Source organism: Melospiza georgiana, chromosome 3, assembly GCF_028018845.1.
Source record: "Melospiza georgiana isolate bMelGeo1 chromosome 3, bMelGeo1.pri, whole genome shotgun sequence".
In the NCBI taxonomy this organism is placed as follows: Eukaryota; Metazoa; Chordata; class Aves; order Passeriformes; family Passerellidae; genus Melospiza; species Melospiza georgiana.
The window spans coordinates 36,574,505-36,587,444 of NC_080432.1; the positions used below are offsets into that span (position 1 = coordinate 36,574,505).

General features: G+C 45.3%; 1 protein-coding gene across 7 annotated transcripts in view; it reads right to left on the reverse strand.

Moving 5' to 3' along the window:
• Positions 1-11,933, reverse strand: part of TRERF1 (transcriptional regulating factor 1) — a 97,572-nt gene extending 85,639 nt beyond the window's left edge. For 3 of the 7 annotated variants that reach the window (XM_058019936.1, XM_058019932.1, XM_058019935.1), the window contains exons 1-2: positions 11,345-11,479; positions 10,437-10,582 (exon numbers count right to left, since the gene is read on the reverse strand). The gene's annotated coding sequence lies outside the window, so the exon portion shown is untranslated. Of the gene's footprint in view, positions 1-10,436; positions 10,583-11,344; positions 11,480-11,653 lie in introns of those variants that run through there. The other 4 variants (XM_058019938.1, XM_058019937.1, XM_058019933.1 and 1 more) reach the window with 3 other exon arrangements.
• Positions 11,934-12,940: the final 1,007 nt, after the last annotated feature.

Genomic DNA, 12,940 nt, shown 5'->3' on the forward strand with positions numbered 1-12,940 from the left:
ACATCCTTTGGATGTTTCTGCTGCAGCAGGGATCCTGGGAACAGCATGGTATTCAGGGGCCACCCAGTCTGGAGGCACACACAGCAAGGAAACAAGCCACATTCCCACCAGTTTCAAAAGGCTTTACACCAGATCTTCATTTCTCCTCATTGCACAAAATTCAGAGCATTTACGATGAAGTTATTGATGTGCCACAGTTAGCCAAGCAAGACTTGCAGCACAGAGCTAATGCTCAGTTAATAACCCAACAGGGAGGAGAAAAAACCTCTGAATTTAGCATGGCTGATGTAAGCTGTGATGTCATTTCCACACATAGGCTAGTGAAAAAAAAAAAAAAACAAACTTTTTTTTTCAGATCCAAGATACAGAGATATGCAAACTGCTTGGCTTCCATTTCAAATAAACAGTGTGAGATAACCCCAAAACTTAATAATGCTTTCAGCCTTCGCTGCTGCTCTTCAGAAGACTCAAAGCCTTCGACAGGATCAGCTCGCCGGGAGAGCAGTGAGCCAAACCACTTGTACAGGCACGCACCCTCAGCACCGTCCCACCCAGCAGTGCCAGCACAGTCTGGTTCTCACTCTTCAACAAGATCTTTGGTTTGGGCTTTTTTTTATTTTGGAGGAAGTAATTTTAAACAAAGAATAAGGAGAAAAAATCTTGTTCTAACAGCTGTAAAGGATTTTTTGGTCCGATTATGGCCAAAATTAACTATTCTCTAAGGACAGATTAAACAAGCCAAGCAAAACAGGTCAGAAGATCAGAGAGAAAGGGCATCTTAGAATTATGAAAGATGCTCAGCTAAATTAACCAAAAAAAAGAGAAAAAACAAACAAACAAAAAAAACTTCAGTCAAACAGAAGAAACTGCTGAAAGTACGATCTGAAAGTACAAAATAACTTGGGTAAATCTGGGTAACCTAGAAAATGCTGCAGAAAAATTTTACCATTTTTTAAAAATAATAACTTCCTTCAAATTAAACCCCCCACTTTTTCCCCTCAAAGAAGTAACTTCTTAACAGGAACTCTGCTGTAAGTGCTGTGCTTACCTATTCTGCCAGTAAATAATTTCAGAACTTGAGAACATTTATAAGAAAATTCAACCTGGAGGGTAATTTTCCTGAAATTTCTGTTTGGCAAATGAAAATAGTGTTTTCAACAGATGAATATCCTTCTCTGTAATTGTTATTCTGTTGCCATACGCTAAATTGGTGTTTTACACAAATGCATCTTGAAACCTACCTACTGAAAGAAAAACAACCCGAGATAAAACCAACCCGCATAGAACAGGGTAGAACAGTACTAATAACATGTAAGCACAGGTTTCTAAATAGTAAAAAAGAGGTCATTGCATAATTTATTCATTTTCCTACCAGTTTCACAGATGAAGATAGCAGCACCATGAGATAGCCAAAAGATTTTTTTTTGCCTTTAGCTCAGTAATTTACAAGACTTTGAGTTTCACTGCGTTTTGTTGTTGTTGCTCACTGGGAAAATACTGTGGAAATAACATTTACCTGCATTCTCAGTCTACAAGGCTTGCTGAGTGCAGCTCCATAGAGACGCATCCCCAGCAAGCGGCACAGAGATTTACCGTAAATTGGTGACTAATCCTTACGGCGTACCCTGTACGTGTATCACTGAGTCAGCCTGAAAGTTTGTTCATTCACTCAAACACCACTTCTTCCATTCTCCTCTCTCTCTGATCAGCAGGCAGGTGTGAAATCTGCCTTTCCTCCATTCAAGGACAGCTTCTTACTGCCTGAACAGGCAAAAGGTGCAGGTACGAAAACTTGCTGCTCTTGTAGAGGAGTGCCCTAAGAAAACGCGCGCTTGCCTACAACAGCATAAAAACAAACATACCAAAAAAAGAAAGCCCTACATTTTCTTTCAGCAAGTAACTTCTGTGTATGCAAGGAAGGAGCCCTGCAGGGAGGGACTCTCCAGGGGGCACAAGCTGACCCGGCTACTGGAAAAACTTCCCAGTTCCCACATTTGGCAATCTAATGTACAAAGCCTGCGAGAAATGCCCAGTTTGAGTTTTACTGGTAACAAAAGCAGCAGCAGAACAATGCAGGTAAATATTCTAGATAGCTGTAATGGCCACGTATGACTTTGCATTTGCTCAAGCCTAAAATAAGATGCCCCACTCTTTTGTTCTCTTTTTTAGTTTCTTGCAATTTACATAATTAGCAGTACGGATTTTCCAGAAATAACCTGAAAGTAAAAGTTCTACCTGAAAAAAAAAAAAAGAAAAGAAAAAAGAGCTGTTTATGCAAAGGATAGAATGGGGCTTAAATGTAAGGATTTTCCTTACATAACTGAAGGCCATCATCCACTTTGTAATTATGATACTTCAACTAGAAGAATACAATTTTATTAGAGAGTAAAATAATTACAACAAGGAGCTGCAGTCAGTCATACTCAGACCCAACCTTGCACCTTATTTCAAACAGTCACACAGGTAGTCCAACCAACTATAACAAGAGCAGGCACTGCTACAGATGAGTAAAAATTGAAAAATCCAGTCCAATACTGAGCACACAATCTGACAGAAGCCTTCCCATCAGGCAGCTTTATGTAGCAATCTATGTGCCATTGCCCTATAATGTCTGCACTGCAACCTTACTCATTTTGGACCATTGCCTACTGGCTGAGAGGGGGCCTTTAAAACCAGATGAGCCCATGTTATTTTAATGAACCCCTACTTTAACTAACGATCAAGCAGTTAGCCTAGGGATTGTATGCTGACAGACTCCCAGCATCAAAGTACAGCTCCTTTCAAAAATTAGAGTAATTCTGTGGTATTAGTCTATCGTTTATGTATGTGCATGCAACGTCCAGATTAAAACTTCTGAAAGTTGGAAATCATTGAAATAAAAGTCTGCTAAGACTTTATTTTATCATTCCCACTCATGTTAAGCAGTACCTTACTATGCAGGCAACCACATTTGGCTTAACTTACATTCTTTTCATTAACAAAACAGTACTTAATCCAATGTCTTTTTTCTGTGAACCTCCCTTTTCAGGTGTATTATTTCTTTAAATCTAAAGCTGTTTTCAACTTCAAAGACCAACTTTTTACTACAAGCAATATAGAAGCAGTAAAATTCATCCTCTGCAATGCATCTTTGGTTTTCAAGTATATAAACTGTGAAATCTTTTTTCATTTTACCTGCAAGGCATATTCTCTTATTCATGCTCTTTCATTATAATAGCAGCAACTTTAGAAATGTATTAAAGTTAATTATAAACCATCTCTTATAAAATTTCATAGTCCTAAAAAAACCTTTTCCTCACTTTAAAAAAAATTTGCCTCTCATTTTCTAATGTTATCAAACTACTTTTTCATTGTGATCCATGCTGCTCACATACCAATTTACTGAACTCTGACAGCATAAAACAAGCTTAACTGACAAAAAAAAAAAAATACAGAGAATCACTGTTCACCATCACAACTGAGAAACCTCTTTGAGTCTTGGAAACACAGCATCAATTGAAGAATGAGAGAGAACTTGCCTGCCCATACTTCTGCAAATATTTTGGCTTAGAGGAATTACTACCACCTTAAATGGAGATATGCCCCTGCCATATTCAGAAATATGTGTTTAACGCAGTTATGGATATGAATCTCACTTTTCCAGACATAAATTGCCTGCTAATTTAGAAACCTCTCTCCACTCCCCCACTCCATACCTGATGCTTTGCCATGCAGACCTGCTGGAACACACGGCGATGGTCTGCAGGGCATTCCTGAGGATGGGCACGGAAAGGTCATCAGTGCTTCACTGCTTGTGCTCAGAGACACCTTCTAACAAAGCAGACACTTGGTTCCTACAACCTGTCTTACCTTGGCGTGATCAGAGGAGTGAAAGCCCTTCCAGAGAGAGGCAAGAATGTAATTTCTGACACTCAAATGCCTCCACGAAAAGACTGCATCTTGCCTGGTTTGGCATGCTCCTGCTCGTGGCAAGTGTGTTGCCAGAGAGAGTTAGAACTTCAAACACCTTTACTCAACCCTTTCAAATAATGTATCCTGGTTCAGCATCTCACCAGTAAAGCACGTCAGTCTATGAGATGGTTTTCCGCCTTGTTTTTGCCAGAAACTCATTAGAATATCACTGCAAGTACTTATTATCATTGCTCTGATGCTGAATTCACGTTTTTACAGTGATCAATAAAAACTAAATCAGCTCACTACACACTCAGCCCACACATGAAGAAAATTAATTTAACAAGATCAAAGTTGTCTACCTTCTACTGCTGTAAAATCACAACCAGTCTGATGTTTTTTGCCAGTTATCTTTGAAGAATGATTGGAAATGAATAAAAAAATCATTCTGGAAGCATATACTGAAATTGCAGATAGAAAATAGAGATAGGAGGACCCATGCAAGCAACCACATGGGAGACCTTTGCTTCAATTTGAACTGCGTCACAGGCCAAAGCCTTAAATCTCTTGCAAAGCTGCACCACTCAGTGTGGTCGAACATGAAGCATTTCTGCTGTTTCACCAAGATACATAAGGGTTCCTCTGCAACACTAAATATAAGCTTTTGAAAGGTAACCAAGAAACCCCCAAAATCATGCCAGTGAGTTAACATCTGAACTGCTTCCACGCACTTCCTTCCAAATATACTAGGGCCACAAGCAGCAACCAAACTCCTGCGTTCAGCACTGAGCCATACGTGGCGTGTACTTGTGGTTCAGGTGACTACAGGCCCCAGCTCAGCTTTGGTAATGGCCACAGAGCTCAGGGCTATTTCAAGGCCCACTGGGGCCTGGGAGTCATTGAAGATGCTTTCAGCCTCCCAAAAGAGTGCAACGTGCAGCCCTCTCCTTGCTGAAAGCAGCAAGGGGCCAACTCAAACACCACCATCTCTCTGCAAGGTAAGCCCAGCTTCCACACTCACGATAAAACAAAATATAAAAGAGGCAGACCAAAAAAGAAGCAATTGAGATGATGTTTACAAAACTTTAAGTCAATATCCTACATATTTCAGGGCTTTGGCAGTCTACATTTTAGGGAAAAGAAAGCTCTGTTTAGCTATGCAGGGTCTTCCAAGTATTCCTACTTGTGAACCAAGTGAAGTCTGATCAGCATCCATTATTTTATTTAATACACTGCTACTGTTGCTAACAATGCTAATTTTAACATCACAAAAAGAGAAAATAGGTAGCAAATCTGCTTACACAATAGCAACAGCCTATTTACCAGTCACAGTTGTCTTTCTCTAGTACAAACAAGATCTTCCACTCGGACATCTTCTCCGGCAGTGGAAAGATACAGCAAGGTAGCAGCAGAATGAAGCACTGGTGGTACAAGTTCAGGAGGCAGCACTGCAGCTGCACTCCTGCAACAACACCCAGCACCTACAGGCACTTGCCAAAGAAACCCCATCTACCTCCTCCTTCTTCATGAACTGCCGCACTGCCCAAAAGAGTAAATAACTTTTAGTCTCGGATCGAAATGTGTATTAAAATCACCTCATCTTATGTCTCCAAACTTTCACAGATTTGCAATGCAGTACTTCCTAACCTGCAGTACTTAAAAATTGTATTCAGCATTAAAGGACATGAGATCTCTTTTGAGGAAAAAATATTATTACATATGAACAACATACTTCATAAAGCATTTCCTGCTCCCCAATAAACTGTATTCAGTTCTGGAGAACAGAGGGCAATTTGAAGTTATGCAAAGCTCTAGCAGCATTGATTTCACAAGGACCCACTTAAGATCAGATCCTTGCAAGAGGACCCATACACATCAGAGCCACAGGACAGCAGGTTTACCTCACTGACATTCCAGGATTGTAGTGGGTGCTGTTTAAGAAAATGAAAGAAGTTACTATGTAGGTCAAGTGTGGAATTAAAAGTTTTTTAAAAAGCCTAATGTAGCTGTAATTGGCATAACCCTCCAAGTGTAAATAGAGATCCTTCCAGGAAAATGCACTTCTAGTTCTGATTTGGCATGTGAAACATGACAGTACTGGGAAAAACACTTTCCTGCTAGTACAACTGGAACTCAGACAGGACCCTCACCCACACAGAAGTGTTGCGAAACCCCTCAATGCCCCAATAATATTCACTATTCACCAGCAGAATTTTTGGTTTACTGGGGAAAATGTATTTAAAGTCATTTCTAAACACACCAGCATTAGCTATTTTTTATTTTTAAATATAAAAACTAGAACACAGACTTCCTTCCTATCCACCCTCATGCCCCCCCAAACACACATACACTAAAAATATATAAATAAAGGAAATGAAACTTCCCCATCAATGAAAATTGGGGGGTGGGGGAAAGGACGAGAAGAAGAGAGGATGGAGTGGAGAACAAAGACAAAAATTACTTTTTTTTAAGACAGAGAATTTCAGTCATTCTCAAGTTTTAAACTTGCTTTGCAGCGTTGGGTACTTTTTTTACACAGTCTGATGCTGAAATTATTTAGGATTTGACATTCACTTAAAAAGAAAGTACCTGATATAAATTCTGCACCTCAAATGGCCCCTGTCCTTTAAGAGTCCTGGTAAGCCTTGTTCTAGCCAGATGGCGTGAACAAAAACCTCACCATCAGGAATCCTTTAAAAAGGAGGTGCTGATAATTTAACATTTAACTTACACCTACCTGCTTTGCTGGGGTAATCCTTCTCAATCTCTATTTTTGCAGTCTTTACACTCCAGGGCTAGCTGGAGTAAGTTTTAGTACCTAAATCTGAGTTTTTGCTTTTTACTGAACATGAGATTTTTGACACAGAGAGTGGGGGGGGAAGGAATCAAAAAAGACCATCTACAACAATCTTGCTTTGCTATAGCTGCAATGAACTTTAAACATGAAGAGAAAAAAAATGGCAAATGAAAACAAAACCTTGCAGCTCTGCACTTCAAGGACATATCACAATGCGGGTTCTATAAAAAATCTTACCATGAGCAGTTGATGAGGGGAGGGAGGGGAAAGACAGAAACCATTTTCTTGCTGAACTAAACAGACAGGAGAAAATTTGTGACAAGACCCAGGATGGCTGCTTTAGACATTGGTGGGGTGTGGACACTTGGCACTTGTCCCCGTGTGCCTGGGAAGTGACAAGAGCCCACCAGAGCAGGGGACAGGAAGACGAAGAGAAGCAATTTGTCTAAAAGTCTAACAAAATTTAAACTGTAAACTGGATAATGACAAACTAAAATGAATTTTTTTTAAAAAAATCAACTACCTTTTGACTCTGCCTCATATCAGGATTTTGGGTCTTTCCAGAGCAAATCATCAGTCAATTATTTAAACTTAGGTGGGCTGTTTGTGTGCGATACATTACTTTGTTACAGAGTAAGCTGAAACCACAAGACTCATTTCACTCAGAACCTCAAAATATACCTAACGCTCCAGGACTACTCCAAAACCCTGCAACACCCCACTCTAATGCAAGGAGTTTACACTTAAAAAAAAAAAAAAATCACACACTATTACACAGTAATAAGGCATATATTTAAGAGCATGTCCTGGGTTCCCCAAACCATTATCCTCTCAAGAAGAAAGTAACATAAATTATGTATTTTCCTTCAAGTTTCTGTGGCAGCAGGTTGTAGTCTGAGCACATTTTCCAGTTTTTCCCCACACAAATCAATGGTTTGGGTTTTTTTTTCCGCTGCTGTTTTGAGCAGGTCCAGGTGAGCCCACATCCCCACCATCACGGAATGACACAGGCAAGTGAGAAAGAGAGAAAAGAAACTGCTATCAAAACACTATTCCTTCTGCCCACAGAAACCAACATCCAACAAGAACCAGTGTCAGTATGAGCTGCTGGCAGACTGCGTCACCCACTTTGTCCTCCTGGCCAGCCTGGACATACAGTGGCAGCAGCAAGGAGAGGATGGTGCAAGAGCCCATTTCGGCATTTCAGATCGAACAGGAGATACTCCTACAAGCTCCATAAGTTAACTTAGTGCCTAAACGCATGCTGCTCAAAAGTAATTTCAATGAATCTCTTAAATCTGCTTGGTTTCAAGCAAAGAGTTGTTAAAGACAAAAACAACCCAATAAAATTGTTGCTACTGTTCTTTGAACCAGGTTCAGACTACTCTTTGAAGGAAGAGTCGCCTTTCTTAAAATATATTTGAATGTGCTATTTTAGTCTTTATCTTAGAAGGCCCGATTTCCCCTCACAGCCCTGCAACTGATTACAGTAATAGGTTTCTCAGAGATGGACAAGTTAAGAAGAGGTTTTGTAACTTCACATACAGCAAAGAGTAAGGAATTTGCTGCCTTCCTTTTTCTTTAGTTCTGAATGCAGCCCCCCAGTCCCTCCCCACTTACACACACGGTGACTCTACCCTTGTAAGCAGTGCCATGGAAGTCAGGGTGGCCACTTGTGCTCCTCACCTTATGTAAATAACCACGAGTGTGGCAGCTACTCCAGGCAGAATTCACATGTGCACTTGAAGATGCTTTTGCATACTACTCTCAGGTGGATAGCAGGCAATAGAATCTGCTAATTTCAGGGACAGGAAAAATTGTAATTCTGATTATAATTTTTTGTTGGAACTATTCAGCTCTCAGAAGAATCCAAGGGGAGGAAACAAACTGTTTCCACACCAGCCATTATTTTGTGTTTGTCAAACGCTGCTCGTTTTTTTTTTTTAAACCAAAAAAACAAATACATATTTCTAAGGAAGCTGAAATGAAACTGCCTTATCTCACAGTTATTGTGACACATACTAAGGAGGTGCAACACAGGGCCCTTCTTTTTTACACTGTCGCATTACAGTATTGGCAAAGGGAGAAAAGGGCCTTCTCAAACACTTGGCTGAGAAAGTTTTTAGGTGACATATCCCCCCCCCCCCTTGATTAGAACGAACAACAACAAAAAAAAGGTGAAAATATTCACAGCAAAATATTAACTTACTGTTTTAGGAAACAGTACTTTACAGAACTGCTCTTATACTCTTCTCACCGTCCCTGCCAGAGGCCAAGTAATGAGCCCAATTCTTAATAGCAAGCCTCACTGTATCACTTCAAGAATTAAAATGGCCAGAAGAAGAGAAGCAACAGAGTTTTGCGTTTAAAATCCAGGAATTCCTTTTTTCTATCTTGTGCACTACCCAGAGGCAAAAAAAAAAACCTAAAACAAGGATTGCTTTATGATCTTAAATGAATACTGGAGGACTCTCAATAGGCAGGTCATCATCAGTAACATACAGGTTGAGAAAATGAAATGGCTTAGACATGGAGACTTTTTCAGTCTATCGAAATACATCATGAGTCAATGTTAGGTAGAGAGGTTAGTCATGCTGTGGTTTATTTATGCTCATGTTGGCCCCTGATACTAAACACTGGAGGCAGGATGCCTGCCTAGCTACCTGTGGCCTCATCCCTCTTCCCCAGGGAGGGATGCCAACAGCAGGACATACACGGACACTGTGATTAAGCTCCAGTGTTATCCTATCACCAGAAGGCCAGTCCTCCAGTTTGCACTCAGGCCAGGTTTCACAGAGAAGTGCTTTACCTGTATCTGAGTTTTTTTGGCTTTTCAAGATACACAGGTTTGACCATCACACCACAGTGCTGCTAAGGTCCTCACTGAGGTCTCCAACTTCAGAAACACAAGCTGCTAATCAATGGTAGAACAGATTGTTCTAGAGTGTTCATTTGCACCAAAACTTTTTGAGTAGGCTATATTTAAACCTTTAATTTTTCCAAAGATTATCAGAGTATCCTCTACAGAAGCAAGAAAAATGCATACAACACATTTTCTTCATATGAAAAATCACTTATCTAAATTCTAGGGAAAAGTCTATTTGTTTTATGCAAAGCTGCATAGTATGCATGCATAGAGCACGCATGCAGCAGCCCTTCTATTGTTATATATGCCTTGGACAACACTTAGAAAAAAGATAAGGTACCAACCAGGGCATATTAAATTCTGACACTTCAGTGGGCAATGAAGCGAAATGGGTTATTTCTAGATAGATGCACCTTATTAATGCAACGGCTCCATTCTGATCTAACTGAATGTCCAAGACCACGAAGCAGATAAGCGATGACAGCAATCAGCTGCATGTACCGCATGCAAGAATAACTCATGCACACGCTGGCACTGTAACCATGGGTCACTTCATCGTGACACTATACCCTGAGTGAGGGCAGCAGACAAATCCCTGGTCCCCAGGGCAGCTCTGTGGGCCAGAGGCCCAAGCAGGACAGGCACAGAAAGCAGAGTGGCCATGGCAAGCCAGGCCAACTCTGCCAGGTGAACTCTCTCCTCTTCCCATATCCACAGTAAAATTGTACCTACCAACAGCATAAAACTCTCCCCTCAGTGATTACATGCTTAAAACATTAATCATGCAGTTATACACAATATTTTCTATAAATATTTAAGCTATGAGTGATCCTATGTATTTTGCTGCCATCGTGTCAGTCTGTAAGAATGTATGAACCTCACCTGTAACTATCTGAATGACGACCAGCACTGATGCGCAAGGACAGCAAGTGCAGGTCAGATTTTACTGGATGAAGGCAATAACCCGGCTAGGTTTACATCTCGATCAGTCAAGCCTGGTTAGTTGACAGGCAGACGTGGAAACCACTCTGTAAAGTCAGCAGAAGGATGAATAGGCATTATCCATTTATTAACTGGTTAACTGCCGATTAATTTCACTTGCAAATCGCCTCTCCGGTATTTAAACACCTGGCTAAGAGTTTTTGTTCCTTACCACCCCGTAATTTTGACGGGCCAGAAAGCCGGAGCGCCCCGCCAGCGCCCAGCCCGCCGCGCGCTCCTCTCCCCCAGGAATGGAGGGAGAAATCCCCATTCCTCCGAAACGAGCTCGCCCCACGCGGTGCCGCCCGGGAAGGGCTCCACAGCCGAGCCCCGGGACCGCTCCGCTCCCAGCACTGATACCGAGAGAGCACCGAGCGCGCTGCGGGACGAAGGACGGGAGGAGAGGCGCGTGGGTCGCCCACTCGTGTCAGGGGCCGTGAGGGGCAGCGCGGCTCGGGGAACTTCCGCGGCGAGCCCCGCCGAGCCGCCCTTCCCCGCCTCTGCTCCCGGCACGGCGCGGCGGCGCCCGGGACTCGCAGCAGCGCCGCGGCGGGGGCGCCCCGCGCCGGCCCCGCCGCCCGCCCGGCCCGGGCAGGTACCGGGCAGCGCCCCCCGCCCGCCCGCGCCCGGACGGGCAGGAGGCGGCGGCAGCCGGCAGGGCCTCGGCGCTGCAGACCGAAAGTCAACTGCGAGCTGCAAACTTTTTTCTCCCTCCTTCCCCACCCCCCCCTTTTTTTTTTCTTCCCTCCTCTCCTTCCAGCGCAGCCCCGGCTCCTGCAAAAACGAAACTTGCGAAGCGTTGCCCCTACCTGGCGCGAAGTCTGCAACAAGTGCAGGCGGGCGGGGGAGGGGGGCGGGCGCGGGGCTCGTGGCGGTGTCGGCGAGGCGGGAGCAGATCGCGATATTAATTTATTACGGAGCTGCCCCGGGCTCGGTCCTACTTCACTTACAGTACGGCGCCCATCCTGTAAACAAATATCGCTCCGCCAGGAAACGCACTCCCCCGGCCCGGCCCGGCGCGGCCCCGCTGCCCGGCACCCACCCCGGCGGCGGCGGCACATGGAGCGGAGCGGGGCGGGGGCCCCGCGCCGGGGGAGGCTCCGGGCACCGGCACTTACCTCCGGCACGGCCTCCCCCGCCCGCCGAGCTGCCGAGTCCGTGATGCAAAAAGAAAGAAAAAAAAAAAAAAAAGAAAAAAAAAAAAAAAGAAAAGAAAAAAATCCCCGGTGTCAGCAAATCGCTGTCAAATAATTTCCTTGCAGCAGGGAGCCGGGAAAAGCAGAAGCAGGAGGGGGAGGAGGCTGCGGGAGGCGGCGGGATCCCTCCGCCGCGATGGGTCTGGCCCCGGGTAGCGAAGCAGGAAGTAAGGTGTCGGTGGCGCCGCGGCCGCCCGGCCCCGCGGCGGGGCGAGGGGCGCCCGCCGCCCCCGGGGGCCCGCCCGCCGCCGGCCGTGCGCCGCCGCCGCCGCCTCCCTCCCTCTCTCCCTCCCTCCCGCTCCGCCGCGCCGCGGTCTGGCCGGCAGCCCCTCCTCTCAGGGCGGTGAGCGCAGCGCAGGTGCCGGGGCCACTGGCGGCGACCTGTCAGCGGCTCCCGCCGGGTCGGCGGGGTGCGGGCGAGGGGCTGCCGCGGGATCCCGCCGCATGCCGCAGGGCGCCGGGGCCGGGCACCGCTCCCGCTCCCGCTCCCGCCCGGGCGGCGGCGCCGGGGGACGACACCGCGGCAGCCCTGGGGCCGAGGGGGTCCCGCGCCGAGGGGCTGCGATGCAGGGGCGCTCCCCCGGCGCCGCGGTGCCGTCCGGAGCCGGACAGCCGCGTCGGGGCCGGGGGCTGCGGGCGCTGTGGCCCGGCCTCCCCCAGCCCCGGGGCGCCGGAGGGGGAAAGTGGCCGCGGCAAAGGCGGGCTCGCTCTCACCCGGGAGCTCTCCTGCCCTGAGCGGGGAAGGGCTGCTGCGCTGCCGGGGCCGCCTCCCGGCTCCAGGGCGGCTCCTCCGCTTAGGGTTAATTTAGAAGTTAATTCTCTAATACAGCGAGCGATGTAGGAACTTGCTCCTGTGGTCACTGATCTTTGCCATTGGTCGTCCTAAATGATTTTTTTTTTTAAAGTCTGCAGAAACATTTTGGTGAAATACCTCATCGGTCCTTCTTCCCTTGGGCTCGGCATTTGCATTAGATTGCACCAAAATGTTCCCTCGCAGGGAAGGATTTTACATCTTGGGGACAGATATGTGATGCATACAGCTTATGCAGTGCTCTGTTTAAGCTCACGGACAATGACAGACTGTAAGAAACCATAGCTGGGAAGAGAGAAACTGAAACGGGGATGGTTATAGGCCTACTTCTGCCTTCAAAGAGGGAAAAAACCCCCAATAGACAAAACTCTCAAGGGTTATAACTGGAACAGAAAAAG